Below are 16,308 nucleotides of genomic sequence, written 5' to 3'. Positions count from 1 at the left end.
TCCCCATGTCGATCAGTCTCCTTTGAAGTCATGACATGAACCTTCAGGGCCCCTGGTGGTCCCAGCAATCTTACTCTGCCTCCCCAGCCCCTCAGTTCCCACTATCCACACTGGGTCTTCTCTTTTCAAACCCTCAGGACACCTCAACCCTCCCCCACTCACAGCATTGACCCCAGAGAAGCAGAAATCTGGAAGCTTCTCCTCATTCTGTGTACAGACAGTGCCATTTCCACGATTACTACAGATGAACTGTCCCCTCCTAGTCAGGGCCCATCTCCCACTGACACTCGGGTCCAACCCCTCCCAGACACTCGTGGGAATGGCTCCTGCAGCCCTCCCTTCTCCCTCCGGCCATGTCGAGGTCCCCCTTCTCGACAAGATCCTTTCCAGGGGCACACGGACACATTTGCTGGAGTTGACTGTGCTCTCCTCCTTCAAGCTCAGTCCTCGTCTGGGTTCTAGGACACCCGCTCTCCTGGTTTCCCCACCTCACTGGCTATTACTCTTTTTTTTTTTTTTTAATTAAAATTACTCCTTTATAAACAGATGTTGGGTTAACAGCATGGCTTACTGAATTACAGACTTAATAACTTGAGATATCAAAATGTTGAACTTCAGCATGTTCTAAGACAATATGCAATTAGCAATTTTAGTGGTTGAAACTGAACTTTCCACTATCCCTAAAGATTCAAAGGGTCCAACTGAGTATCAATCAGCCAACAAAACTGACATCCTAAGGACCAAGCCAGATCCACATCTCCTGAATTTGAATTACATGGAAAATAGAAATATTAAGAGCAAGATTAAAATCACTGAAGACTTTTTTAGGCGGGGCACAGTGGCTTAAGCCTGTAATCCTAGCATAGTGTGGGAGGCCAAGGTGGGTGGATTGGCTGAGCTCACAGGTTCTAGACCAGCCTGAGGCAGAGCGAGACCCTGTCTCTAAAAACAGCTGGACACTGTGGTAAGCACCTGCAGTCCCAGCTACTTGGAAGGCTGAGACAAGAGGATCACTTAAGCCCAAGCGTTTGAAGTTGCTGTGAGCTGGGACACATGGCAATCTACCGAGGGCAACAAAGTGAGACTTGGTCTCAACACAAAAAAAACCAAGAAACTTCAGTAATTGCCCACTTTCGTCAGTTATTCCTGTGGGCCAAAGGCTGTTTCTTAAAGAGGCATGTAAATGTATTCATCTACATGATTTAATACACAAGATTTATTTGCTCCTCTTTCATGTTATTTTCACATATAGATATGGTACACACCTTTCAGCATAAATGAAACCATAAAATGAATTGCCACCTTTTTGGAGAAAGATCTCACCTGGTTAAAGTGAGAGTATTAAATCTATGTGAACTTCACCAGATAGCTATCTCAAACTTAAAGCCATGGATCAACACCAATTTGCTTTATTTAGGATTGTGTACTTTGAAGGTACTTTCTCTTCCCACTAATCATCTGGTTATAATACATGGATGGAAGAAGTATCTCCTAGTGATGGCTGGTCTGTGGCTTGCCAGATATTTAAGGAGAGCTACACATCGTACAAAGTGAGGGGTAAAACCTCCTCTCAGGGAGAACAGAAGCTCAGGTATTTGTGAACTGTGTTGGATACGCACAAGAGAACTTTCTCTGGAAAAGCTTCACTTGTTTTCTTAGAGGAAAAAACCTGCCAACTCCTTTGCCTTTATAAAATAGTTTAGGACATTTCCTACAGTTTCACAACACAAAGAGGTTAATACAGACCGTTGCTTTATGGATAAGTTTATTCTTTTAAATCAGGAAATATATAAAATTGGTGTTTGGTTTAGCTTTCAGCAGCTCGCTCCTGAGCTCTAAGGAAGCTTGCCTTCTTTTGAGCTACCCGATCTTTCTTCTGGGCAAGGGATATTTTGAGATGGTTCCATCTCTTCTTTTTAACTTCTCTCTTGGGCTTCTTCTCATAGACTGGATTATCTCGTATAGCCGCATGAGCTTTCTTATACATCTCCTCCATGTCTTTATGTATTGAGAGAACTGTTTTTTGAAAGCATCTTCATCTTCTTCCATTAGGTAACGCATATAATCGCAACATTCTGTCCCATGATATGCTTCTTATGTACTTCAGCATTAAATTCCTTGCTTTCAGAATCATAACCAGGGAATCATTTGGTACTGTGCGGGATAGACAAGCCTCCATCCACAGCTCCCTTCAGGGCTCCAAAAACTTTATGGCCAGTGGTAGTCCTGGCAAGGCCTGCATCCAAATAGTATGTAAAAGCACCAGGCTGGCCATCGATGCTTTCCACATTATATTCATCACCAGTCACCTCCACTTGGCCTTCATAGATCTTGTCCATGCCAAACCCATTGAGAAGCCTGCAGGCCAGCAGTAGGCCAGTACAGTATGCTGCAGCATAATTTGTCAGGCCAACCTTCACACCGTATTTTGGTAGTTCATGTACATAAGCTGCGCAGACTATCATATCCCCTTCTATACGAGCATAAGCAATCTGACAAATGATGTCTCTCTTAGTCACTCGAACTGTCATTCTGTATTTGGGTGTGTTGTACTTATTTTTATCCTGTATCACCAAGCTTTTCTGAGCATAGTAATCAGTTTTACCCTCTCACTGTCTTCTAAATTTCACTTGGTATCTCTTAAAGTAGGCCTTATTCTTGACAACTTTAGCAAACCCCATCCTACAGAATAGAGACCCACGTCGTGGCCCCACACAAACTTGCAGGCCCAGTAGGGAGGGGGAAAAGCTGGCTATTACTCTTGATCCTTTGCTGAGCCCTCCCCATCCCGTCCCCACCCCAGCCCTGACCATGGAACCCTTCTCCTCCCTGTCCTCACTAGGCTCAGTGACCCTTCCGGGTCAGGAGTGCCAGTGTCCTCATCCACGAGCTGACATCTCCCTCATTTCCATCCTAGCCCAGGTCTCTCTACGAACCCCAGAATCACATACCCTGCAGCCACTTGGCATCTCTGTTTGGGTCTATAATGGTTACTGCCAGGTGTACAAGCCCAACTGAGCTCTGGCCTTCCTCTCAACTCCACTTCCCCAACAGTCTGCCTCAAGGAAAGGCCTCACTGCCCTTCCACATCTCAGGCTCCCAACTCTGGAGTCACACTTGGAGCCTCTTGTCTGCACATTTCTCAGATCCAATCTATTGGCAGGTAACCCCAACTCTTTTACCAAGAGAGATCCAGAGCCTGACCACTCCTCACCGTCTCCACTGCGCTTCCCAATGCCTTGCGCTTCTCCTGGATTGCAGCAGGAGCTTCCTTATGACCTTCCTGCTTTTGCCCTCACCAGTCACCATCTGATTCTTAGCCCTGTATGCCTCTCAAGCCTTCAGATCCCACTGCAAGAGAGAGCAAAGCCCTTAGAATGGCCTCAAGGCCCTACTCGATTTGGCCTCTATCGCCCCTCTCATGTTACTCTGGCAACCTGCATTCTGCCTCCAGCCTCACCTGCCTCTTTGCTGATCCTTCCGTTCATCAGGCACCCTCCTTACTAGAGGTGTGTCCCCATCATGTCCCCAGACCTCTGTGTGGCTTCTTTCCTGTCTCCTTCAGGTCTTACTCAGATTGCATCTTCTCGCAAGACCTTCCCCGACAGCCACATTTATTGCTGCAGCCCCCGGCCTCCCATATCCCCTCCCTGATTCTATTTTACTTCTTTGATTTATCAAATATGTCATATAATTTCTGTCTCATACATTATACGTTTAAATTATTATAATGACGATTGTCATTTTCTGTACTCTGTGCTGCACACATAAGCTTCATGAGGGCAAATATACTTATCAGTTTTGTTCATTCCTGCCTGTGCCTAAACGATGCCTAAGACAGTTCCTAGATGATCTTAGTGCAGAACTATTACCTTCTCAATGGATACAACAGTTGGATCTTGAGATTGTGTGCATCTTCAGAGCATAGGCCAGCCTCTAGAACAGATGATCCTATAAGGCAGTAGTTCTCAACCTGTGGTTCACAACCCCTTTGAACTGTATGAAAGGTTCACGGCATTAGGAAGGTTGAGAACCACTGCAGTAAGGTAGAATAACCCCCAAACCCCTAGGCTCAAGGAAAGGAATTCAGAAAAGAAAAAATGAAAATTGCTTTCCTCCACAGTTTCTGTGTTCTTCTGAAAATTGAATACTTTCATATTCAGGTTTTAGTTTTGGAATGGTGACTAAGCCACTTCAGTAGTTACTACCTGTCCTTCATTCTCTCCAAGTGGTTTGTGAAACCTGAATAACAGTTAGATTTTATTTAAAAAATCACAGTTCCAGACTTAAATTCCTATACACTGGGAAAAATATTACTATCTCAATTTGAATTGAGAAACTAGCCTCGCATTTCTGCCTCCTGGGCATTCACAGACAGGAAGAGTAATTTTATATCTCCGTCCCATGTGAGATTCTGCGATCAGTTGTTGACATTCTTGTTTATATTCTTGCCCCCTTGGCCAAATCTGTGGGCTAGCAGGGGCGCTGACCTGTTGGGAAATTGTGTTTCTTCTTGTAGAACAAGAAATGAAGCTCACTGGCCTCCTTGCCCAAAAGCATCAGGACAGAGGCAAGTGAGAGCAATCGGGAGGTCTGGCTCCCCAAGGCTCTGAAATCCAGAAATACTAGCAAGTATTTGGGATCTCTTTTATAAAAGACAAATTGGCATTTTTCAGAATTTGGTGTAGTTTTATCTACACTTTTAGCTTCATTTGCATATGTTCAACACCCATGTAAGGCAAATCTACATTTCTACCTAACCCATGGGGTGAAGTCTTGATGAGGGGAGGTGTTAAGGGGCAAATTATCTGTCCGATGCCATTGTTATAGGTGATGAACGTTACTTTCTACGTAATGCTAATGACAGGTTTCTACATATTGTCACCTAGTCCTTTTAACTAGGCTGTTAACTAAAAATCATTTTACTTTTTCCTTCCTTTCTTCTGTACCTTATTTATAACACGCTAGCATAAGTAAATAGCTGTGACGTAGTATTTGTACAACTTGTACTTCCTTTCCTTCCCCTCTCACTCCCCTTCAGCAAATGGCTTTTCATTTACATATTCAGACTCTATCCTAGGGACAAATTCTTCTCTAAGGATTAATTATTTAGGTAAGGAATGCATCTTTCCAACAACCTACAAATGAATATTGTGCTGACAAGCTTCCCAGATTGCAGTGGGGGATTTGTTCCCAAAGTCTTAAAAGAACAGAGCTCTCAATATATGATTTCTTTATAAATATATATACATCTATATATGAAGATATGATAAAGTTTGACAATTTCTTAAAGCGACTTTCTGAATTGCACTTTGAATTGAAGAGTTCACAAAAACTGTCACTATAACAAGATGAATAGTTAAGAAAAACACATTTGAGCGAGGAAGGGCCATGGGGGTGTTGTTTTCAATGTGCTGATGTGTATAACTACTTGTATAGCACAATCTGTATGTACAATAACTCAGTCTTCAAGTTATGGCATTATTACCAAGTTACCTATTTGAATATCAAGTGAATAGAGACTTTCATTAATTTGTTTATAATAGTAGTTAGTTGTTGAATTAAATCAGCAAGTTGTTTTCCTCTAAAGTAAACAAAAGAAATTTTTTTAAAAGTCAAGTCAAATTACATTAAAAATACTTTTAAGAAGAGAAAAGCATATCTATTTTTTTTTATTAATATTAAATCATAGCTGTGCACATTAATGCAATCATGGGGCACCATACACTGGTTTTATAAACAGTTTTACACATTTTCATCACACTGGTTAACATAGCCTTCCTGGCATTTTCTTAGTTGTTCTGTTAAGACAATTATATTCTACATTTACTAAGTTTCACATGTACCCTTGTAAGATGCACCGCAGGTGTAATCCCACCAATCACCCTCCTTCCGCCCATCCTCCCCTCCCTCTCCCCCTTCCCCCTATTCTTGGGTTATAACTGGGTTATAGCTTTCATATGAAAGCCATAAATTAGTTTCATAGTAGGGCTGAGTACATTGGATACTTTTTCTTCCTTTCTTGAGATACTTTACTTAGAAGAATATGTTCCAGCTCCATCCACGTAAACATGAAAGAGGTAAAGTCTCCATCTTTCTTTAAGGCTGCATAATATTCCATGGTGTACATATACCACAGTTTATTAATCCATTCGTGGATCCATGGGCACTTGGGCTTCTTCCATGACTTAGCAATTATGAATTGGGCTGCAATAAACATTCTGGTACAAATATCTTTGTTATAATGTGATTTTGGTCTTCTGGGTATATGCCTAGTAGAGGAATTATAAGATTGAATGGCAGATCTATTTTTAGATCTCTAAGTATTCTCCAAACATCTTTCCAAAAGGAATGTATTAATTTGCATTCCCACCAGCAGTGTAGAAGTGTTCCCTTTTCTCCACATTCATGCTCCACTGTCATACTTTAAAGATCTTGAAAAAATAATACTTCGTTTTATATGGAATCAGAAAAAAACCTTGAATAGCCAAGACATTACTCACAAATAAAAACAAAGCAGGAGGAATCATACTACCAGACCTCAGACTATGCTATAAATCGATAGTGATCAAAACAGCATGGTACTGGCACAAAAACAGAGAAGTAGATGTCTGGAACAGAATAGAGAACCAAGATTTGAATCCAGCTACCTACCATTATCCGATCTTTGACAAGCCAATTAAAACCATTCAGTGGGGAAAAGATTCCCTATTTAACAAATGGTGCTGGGTGAACTGGCTAGCAACCTATAGAAGACTGAAACTGGACCCACATCTTTCAGCATTAACTAAGATAGACTCTCACTGGATTAAAGATTGAAACTTAAGACATGAATCTATAAAAATACTAGAAGAGAGTGCAGGGAAAACCCTTGAAGAAATCAATCCAGGCGAGTATTTTATGAGGAGGACTCCCCAGGCAATTGAAGCAGCTTCAAAAATACACTACTGGGACTTGATCAAACTAAAAATCTTCTGCACAGCCAAAAACACAGTAAGTAAAGCAAGCAGACAGCCCTCAGAATGGGAGAAGATGTTTGCAGGTTATGTCTCCAACAAAGGTTGAATAACCAGAATCCACAGAGAACTCAAACGTATAAGCAAGAAAAGAACAAGTGATCCCATCACAGGCTGGGCAAGGGACTTGAAGAGAAACTTCTCTGAAGAAGACAGGTGCACGGGCTACAGACATGTAAAAAAATGCTCATCATCCTTAATCATCAGAGAAATGCAAATCAAAACTACCTTGAGATACCATCTAACTCCAGTAAGATTAGCCCATATCACAAAATCCCAGGACAAGAGATGTTGGCGAGAAAAGCATATTTAGAAATTTAAAGCTCATAAGGGTGCTTCCTGAAGTCGCAAAGAATGCTACAGATTCTGCAGCATTTGCATCACTCTTACACTAAAGGCTCCCTGTGAAATGCTACATTACCTGGAGGAAAACAGTAAACAAGAATATTTACTCAGAGTAGCATTTGACAATGTGCCCACACCACATTCAATCTTTTCCCTTTCTGCCACATAAGCACCTATAAACTATCATCATGAAAAATGTCTTTTTGGCTTCATAAAAACCAAAGAACCAGAACATAAAACCATATCATAATTAGTTTTTGACTGCACAGTAATCTTTGGAACCCAGGTCTACAAAGGCTCTGAGCAGCCATGAAATGATTAAATATCTTTCTCTCATAGGAAATAGGAAATATCATACCTTCCAGCTTTCTTCATCTTGGTAAATAGCAGCATGATGCATCATTTTGTTGCTCAAGCAAAACCCAGGGCAAAAATTCCTCTTCCTCCCTCTCCCTCACTTTTCACATCCATTTATCAGCAAGTTCTTTGTTCTAAAACTTGTGTTGGAGCCACACCTCTCTCCCCACCTCTCCTACCCCCACCTGACCCCACCCTGTCCTCTCTGCAGAGACTGCACCAAGTGGCCTCCCCTGCATTCCTGCTCTCCTCCTATCCTTCTCCACATAGGGGAGAAAGGGTCATTCGGAAACATAAATCAGTTCATGTCACATCCATGCCTTGAAGACTTCATGTGGTGGCATACAGGTGGCACCCATTGAGCTGAATTCCATCCTGAAGTGTCACTGAATCTATAGAAAAGAGATGTTTCAAAGAAACATCAAGCCACAAGGACATGGCAAATAGAAAGGAGACAACAGTAAGAACATTTGCAGGCAGAGAAGCACTGGAGAGTTTGAAAACCTCCAGTAGTCCTGCAGAAGGCGAATCTGAACTGGCTGTGGGAAAACTAAGAAATGACCTGATTTATGCTGCAGTACCTGGAAGAGTCACAAAATGGTGGCACTGGGTACCTTAGACAGTGGTATGAACAAGGGCATAAAACAAGGAACACAGTGCAAAGCTGTTTAAGAGTCCCTCTCCTGTGCCCTATGACTGCACATCTAACTGTTCCCTCATCTTGGCAACTCCTCTCCCAATCCCAACAAGAGCCCAGAAGTTTATGCTCCAGAAGGAATAAGCTTCGGATTTCCCGGACTGGGAAACACCAGGCACAGCTGAAGACAAAGTTAACAAAGAGTAAATGGAGTTCTCTCCATTACAGTAAAGGCCTGCAAAATGTATACATACTTAGCTTTCTCAGAAGTCTTTCCCGGGTCTTCACCCTCCAAAGAGAAATCGGAAGAATCTTATTGGGAAAAGACATAAAGATCTTTTGTCAAAGGAAATATTTAAAATTGCTAACTTCATGGACTCTCCCCCAAAACACCCAGCCAAATTACCCTACAATAAGCTCCACTGATATTCTCAAAGTTTCCAATAAGCTTTATGATTATGCACTCTTAAATATGAGCAGATGATGGTAGATTATCAGCAACTTAAAGAACGGCCCTTAAAAGAAGGACATAAGTGAAACAGGAAGTGAGGAGAGACTATCCGGAGGAATCAGTGAACTACAGAAAGAAGAGAGTTTTTTATAATAAAAATATATCATAAAGCAAACAGATAACCTTCAGAATGGGAGAAGATTTTTGCAGGTTATGCTTCCAACAAAGGTCTGATAACTAGAATCTACAGAAAACTTAAACTAATCAATAAGAAAAGAACAAATAATCCCATTTCTATGTGGGCAAGAGACTTGAACAAAAACTTCTCTGAAGAAGACAGGCACACGGCCTACAAACACATGAAAAAATGCTCATCATCCTTAATCATCAGAGAAATGCAAATCAAAACCACTTTGAGATGTCATCTAACTCTAGTAATATTAGCCTACATCAGAAAATCCCAAAACTACAGATGTTGACGTGGTTGGGGAAAGAAGGAAAAACTTCTACACTGCTGGTGGGAATGCAAGCTAATACGACCTTTTGGAAAAAAGTTTGGAGAACACTCAAGGAACTAAAAGCAGACCTACCATTCGATCCTACAATTCCTTAGGTATATACCCAAATGATCAAAAAGTATTTTACAACAAAGACATTTGCACCAGAATGTTTATTGCAGCCCAATTCATAATTGCCAAGACATGGAAACATCCCAAGTGCCCAATGTTTGGGCATTGTTAATCCATTCATTGGATCCAATGAATGGATTAACAAATTGTGGTATATGTACCCCATGGAATACTATGCAGCCATAAAAAAAGAGATGGAGACTTCGCATCTTATATGTTTACCTGGATGGAGCTGGAACATATTCTTCTTAGTATGGTATCTCAAGAATGGAAAAGAAAGTATCCAATGTACTCAATACTACTATGAAATCAATATATTGTCACCTACACACTGGTACAAATGGCAAAACATAACTACAATCCAGAAAGTAGAAGGGAAGAGGAGAGAGAGGGGAGGTGATGGGGGATATGGGAGGAGGAGGGTATTTGGGGGACCTCACCTAATGTGCATGATGCAATGGTACATTTCAAAACTATTAAGAAATGAGTATAATTGTGGTGAATGTGTTACTTAGTTCACTAAGCATTTCACATTGTGTATAAAAGCAATACCCTGAACCCCATAAATGCATCAATGTACAAAGTTATGATTTAATAAAAAATAATAATAAAAATAAATAAATAAAAATATATCATTGATAGTTATAGAGATATAGAAAAAATGAAGAGAAAGAAGGATGAATTGCTTTTTCCTTTAAAGGAAATGTTCAGAGAACAACAACAAAAAAAAGGGCCTTGGAAGTCAAAAGCAGAACAAGAGAAACAAAAAACTCAATAGAAAGTTTTGAAGGTAAAATTGAGGGCATCGCCCAGAAAAGATTAAATACAAAAATTGATGCTCAATGAGAGAAAAAAATAAATGAAAATATTAAGAAATAGTTTGAGGAAGGTCATATTTCAATTCAGGACTTTTAAAAAGTGTGAAGAGAAAACAAAAGACAGAAGGAAGAAATCAACAATGAAATAATTCAAAAAAACTTTCTAGGAAAGAAGAGTATGAATTTCCAGATCGAAAAGACTCAGGGAGTGCTCAGCACAATGGATAAAAAGAGATTTACACCAGAGCACATTCAACATGAAATTTTAGTTTAGTAAGGCCAAGGAGCAATCCTAAAAGCTCTTATGGAGAAAATAAAAAGCAAATTATACAGAATAGCTCTGGGTAGACCTACAGCAACCTGGCAGATAGAAGACCAGGGGGGCAATGTCTTCAAAGTTCTGAAGGCAAGTTATTTCCACCTAGAAATCTCTATATATTTGAATGGGTAAAATTTCAAAACTTTACCTCCTATGTACTCTTTTTAAAAGCAAACTATTGGAAGATATGATCCAGAAAAATGAGGGATTAAACCAACAGAAGAAAGGTGTAGGACAAAAGAAACTAAGCCAGCACAGGGATGAGATAAAGGATTTGAGCAACACGGCAGCCCATCCATCCTGACGGAGTATGTCAGAAGACTCCAGAGAGCCTTCTTCAAGAATTTGAAATTGTTAGCATACCTCCTGTGAGTGGATATTTTGAGAAGATATTTAGACAACTGGAGGAGTCTTTTAGATTGATTCAGGAATACGTACAAGGCAAAATACATTTAATTCAAAAAGAAGATTATTATTAATTCCAGAAAAACCAAAAGGTTGTGCAGGAGAGGAAAAGTAATCCAGCTCAGCTGTGGTCATGATGATGCAAGTATTAAATATTGCTGTAATCAAACCGAAGATACATGTGTATCAGGAGGATGGAGGGTACACCTGTGCCCCTGGGCAGGAGGAAAGACATCTTCCCTACCCCAAACCATAAACACAAGGCAGTACCAGCAGAAACTGCTTTTCTAAGAGTGAAAACAGGTTTCTCCACAGAAAGGAAAATGGGAGAGAGGGAAGCTGGAGACTATTTCTTCCAACAGACGTTCAGGACTTGTTCAAACTCTAAAGTATATCCATGCTCTGTTAACTCAAATTTTTTTTTTTTTTGCTAAAGTGAACAAATCTTTTTCCTGCTATATGCTATACATGGAGAAGATTGCTCAGTCATACACATTTCTCACAAATGAACATGTCCCCTGTCTACTATCCAGATAAAAAGAGTCTCTGACCCCTCTTCTGAAAGACCCCTCCCCCCAGTCTTGTTCTTTATCCTACATCCCACTTGCTTACTTCATGCACAAGTTGTACTTGTGTGTTTATTCAGATGCTGACTTTGGTGTCCCTCTCTCCCTCTCATGTGTAAATCCACAAGGGAAGCTCCTCGTCTTTATTAAATGCTATACACCCAGTGCTTTGTATGTTACCCACAGTGACCTATCTCTCAATAAATAGTCAGGTGTTGCCTAACAATGGGGTACGTCTGAGACATGCATTGTTAGGTGATGTCCTCATTATACAAACATCACGGGGTGCACAGCCCAGGCACATGGCACAGCCTAGCCCACATGTGGGCTGTATGGTAGACACTGTTGCTCCAAGGCTACAAACCTGTACAGCACATTACTGTACTGAATGCTACAGGCAATTGTTAACACCGTAGTAAAATCTGTGTATCTAAACATAGAAAGCGTACAGTAAAAATATGATATAATCTTAGGGGACCAATGTCATATATATGATCTGTTATTAAGTAAAACATCATTTTGCAGCACATGAATACATTGTTAATGAAGAAATAAATGAACACAGGCCTGAAAGATGATAAAATGCCAGAGCCATTAAGAATCCTAAAACTGGAAGGGATATCTTGTAGCTTGTACCTACTTTCAGATTTTGTAGTTGAGGAATATCATTGAAGATAACAATTGTAGGAATTGTTTTGCCTCATGTTTTTTGGATGCCAAGCTTGTCATAAGACATAGACCTGTGAGCTGAGCTTCACAAGTTGAACATTTAGCACAACGCTTGACATAGTTAAGCTGTCAATAAATGTGTTAAATGGATGGTTTTCCCAGATTACACCAACTATCACAGTTTTGGATGCAGGCTCTTCCCACATAAGAACACACACACACATTTTAAGTTATGAATTGCAGGGTTGGCAATATCCCGCCATCCAAAGACCTCTGGGCACAACACCCAACTGAAGAGGAAAGGAGGAATCAGCACAGTCAAAACTGGAAGGTCTTTGACATATTTCATTCCGTCCCTGGTCTCTCTTCTCTGCACCTCTCTCTCCAGACCTCCAGGGCCCTCCTTCTTCCTCAGTGCCTTCTTACCAGATTGAGAATGACTTTACACTCAATGATTACATGTCAGGACGAGTAAGTGCTGTCCTTCCCGTCAATGCATCCTGCCCCATCTTTCATTTCCAGTCATACAAAAAAAAAAAGTCTTGTCTTTTGTTAAACTGGGTTTTAATCCTCTCCCTCCTGGAGATACCATCCAGGGCTGAGGTCCCTCTAATCCTGACCTCCACACACACAGAGAGAAAGGAATGGCGCTCATGGGGCATGTCCAGTGCCTTCTCCCCAAATTCCGTGCTAGCCCAAGGCTTTCCCTCCGGGACCCTAGACTCTGCTGGGCTTCAGACACGCTGCAGAAGTCTGAGGTGGGCTTCCCAGGAGCCTTGGCATAAGGAAATGAGCCAGTAGGGGAGAATGTGGGCATGGGCAGAAGACGGGTCTTAGTGGAAGGAGAGATGGGGTGGTCGGAGGAGAAGGGTAATTCTGAGGACCACAAGTGTGGGAGGCTTTCTGCTGACCCAGCCTAGGTGAGGGGAAAGAAGGGCCTGGAAAGCAACCTGAACGAGCCATTTCACTTCTGACTCCGGACACCACTGGAGCCCCTCCACAGAGGGCAAGTCAGGAGGAGAGAGGTGCCTGCCCCACTTCCCACCTCTGAGCTCCCCAGTGGTTTCTGGGGGGAAATGACACAACTCAAGACACAGGCTACAGAGAGGAAGGACAAAACATCAGTTGCGGTGTGAAGGCTGACCAGGCTTGCTTATAGCCGGCGACTTCCAGAAACACCGAGGAATCCTCACCGGGCGGGGTCTGCAGCGGTCAGGCGAGGGCAAAACCGCCAGCGGCTGCTCCTCCGGTCCCAGCACGTCAGAAGGCTGGGGACAAAAGACGTGCAGCTTTGTGTGACTCACAACATCCAAGGTTTAGCTACTTCCCACTTCCCAACTGGCACGTGCTTCTTTTCTCCTGTCTCCTTCACCTGACGATTGTGTGTCACCTGAGGGCGGGGACAGTGTCGCAGTCCCACCAACTCAGTTATGCCGGAGGCAGGTGCTCAGAAGGACACGTGGACCGGTGCACGCATGCCCAAAGTCTGAAGGGAGAAGACATCTCTGATGTTTATTCTTGATGTATGCGACAAGAAGGTAAGTGGAAAACTGCGCCCTGCTACCTTACCTGCTCCACTTCCCGTGCATGTCTCTGGGACTCTGCGGGTGACGCCCTCTGCAGCCGCTGACATGGTGTCTCCTCCAGTCACTGTACTGTTGACATGACAGAAGGGGCCGGAGGGGAAAACCGTGTCTAAGCAGAAAAGCTCTGTTCAAGAAGGTTCATCCTTCTTGCCAAAGAAGTTCTGGGATAGGGATGACACCCTGGAATCGTGTGGCTGGGGTTTGGGGTAAGAACTGAGCACTGTGTCAGCTACTCAGGGCCCTGCTGCTGGTACATGGGGAGAGGAGTTGCATGGCCTCTGCGTGACCTGGGTTCGCGTTCAAGCATTTCTATCTCCCAGCTGCATGACCAGGAGCAAATCTCCTAACTTGTCTGGGTCTCATTTTTCTCCTTCCCTAAGATTTTATAATAATGCTCAAATTGCCTATATCACCTGTTGTTAAATCAAACAAGAATCATGTACTAAATTGCATATAAAAATATATATGAACACTCATATGTATATATAATACACACTCACACTGGGACAATGGTATCATGAGAAAAGACAGTTCTCACTAAAATCAGAAAGCAAATCTTGTCCAGTTTCTCAGAACTGCCCCCACTTTATTGCATCTTTGGGATGGATAGATTCCCATCACTTTTTTCCTCTCTACATCAAACTTTCAGGGTCTATTAAATACCTCCGAGTACAACGACCTTTGCCATTTTCCTTGAAATTAATTGTGGTCTTACAAACAGCCAGTCGTTTCAGCACCAAGTCAAAATAGATTTATGTCGTAAAAGAATAAAAAGAACTTTTTCTTTGCATTAGTTACTGATCAGTGGAGTAATGGCCTACACTTAGTCACACAATCATAATAGATAATGTCTTTAAAAACACACACACACAACATTGTGACCAAGCAGTGCTCAGACTTTAGAAATCCTTAAATATTGTTCAGTAGACTAAGCCAAAAGCACTTAATCATTCCTGTAGCTTTTTAAAATCTATAGTTGGAGTTTATTCTTTATTGATGTGCTTTTATTTCTATGTAATTCCTGCAAGCTCCGGGCTGTATGTTTTTCTCTTTTAATAAATGTTTATCCCTTATGTCTGCATTGCACTGTCCACCGTGGTTTGACTTGCCCTGAAGTCAAAATCCTCTCTTGATCTTTGTGCACAGAATTAACCGAGACTGGCAGGCCTATTAATGGTGCTTATGGCTTAGATAAGAGGGAGGGAAAGTGCCAGGCTCAGCTGTGGGTTGTTTTTGTAATCTGGGATGAAAGGGTCACCCCCAAAACATGGAAGGTTGTTCACAAGCTTTGGAGGTAAAGCTTTTCACCCCTTGGCCCAGGAGTCCCCATTCTAGGTAAGTGGAAGTACATGACTCCCCATTAAATACATACCTGGGGGGACATCACAACCAACCAGTTTCCAGAACCACAGTAACAGGCACTTGCCACCCCCTGCAGGGAGGAGTAGGCACTGTTATTTGATGCCCTCCCTCTCCCCTTTCTGTATTAATAATAAATACCAAAGCAGCTCTGGGACTTGAGTGTTTTTTAAATTATCAGAAGAACATCCGCTGTGTAGTCTCTACATCCCTGGCATCCAAGTAGAGAAGAGGGTTGATTATTGTTTATATCAACTATAGTGGAAATTCAAAGAACTTCAAAAGAACAAAAATATTTCAGAATGAATGGACCCATCAGGACAGGTTGTTTTTACTTAGGAAAGTGATTTTTTAAACTGGGAAAATACAATGTTTTTATGTTTTAACTCCAATTTCCTGATTGTATGTCTCAAACCATAATGTGACATGAAGCTCTAAATCATATAAACTTTATTATGGCTGCTGCTGTTGTAAATATATTTGGGATAGAGAAAGCAGAGTAATGATAATCATGTCACCCAAATTAACAGAACAACATCTGGGTTGCAGTTTCTACAAATTTATCAGAACTTAGACCAAATGTGCATTACCTTTGCTGACTCTGAGTGGTATCATTGTACTTTCTCTTAACTTAGCAACAGAGGAGTCTGACTTGCAGGAATGCTGCAGCACCATTACCTTGGGCTAGAAATGCTATTTTCATGCCTTCAACAAACATTAGTCACCCGGCCTTGACACTCTAATTCTCTCTATATAGCTCGCCTTGCCATTGTCAACAAATGGTTCTGATTACACTGTTCTGGTTCCACTCTTGTGTAAAAGAAAATAAGCCTGAGCACAAATAAGCATTTGTTCCTCCAGGTTCATCATGCAAAACCTAAACCGCTTTGTATTCGGGGTGCTGATGGAAAGAGCTCAGGCTCTGAACAAACAGATCTGGGCTTAAACCCTGCTCCACTACCTTCCAGCTGGGCAGCCGGTAGCAATTTTCATTTACTCTGAGAATCAATGTCTTCATCCGTTAAACAGGGATAACATCACCTAATTTGTCTAGAAGTAGGAGAATTGAAAGGCAATAATGAGGGCCAGGCAAGGTGGCTCATGCCTGTAAACCCAGCACCCTCGGAGGCCAAGGCAGGTGGAATGCCTAA

General features: G+C 41.8%; 1 protein-coding gene and 1 pseudogene across 3 annotated transcripts in view; both read right to left on the bottom strand.

The window, feature by feature from the left end:
* Window positions 1-16,308, bottom strand: part of KCNAB1 (potassium voltage-gated channel subfamily A regulatory beta subunit 1) — a 441,389-nt gene that overhangs the window by 316,999 nt on the left and 108,082 nt on the right. The gene's annotated exons all lie outside the window — the stretch shown is intronic.
* LOC128592198 (60S ribosomal protein L5-like) lies at window positions 1,760-2,681 on the bottom strand (annotated as a pseudogene). The gene has a single exon (XR_008381799.1). The product of XR_008381799.1 is annotated as a 60S ribosomal protein L5-like (transcript).

This window comes from Nycticebus coucang, chromosome 8 (genome assembly GCF_027406575.1).
Source record: "Nycticebus coucang isolate mNycCou1 chromosome 8, mNycCou1.pri, whole genome shotgun sequence".
NCBI lineage: Eukaryota > Metazoa > Chordata > Mammalia > Primates > Lorisidae > Nycticebus > Nycticebus coucang.
This window is presented reverse-complemented; position numbering and strand designations above follow the sequence as displayed.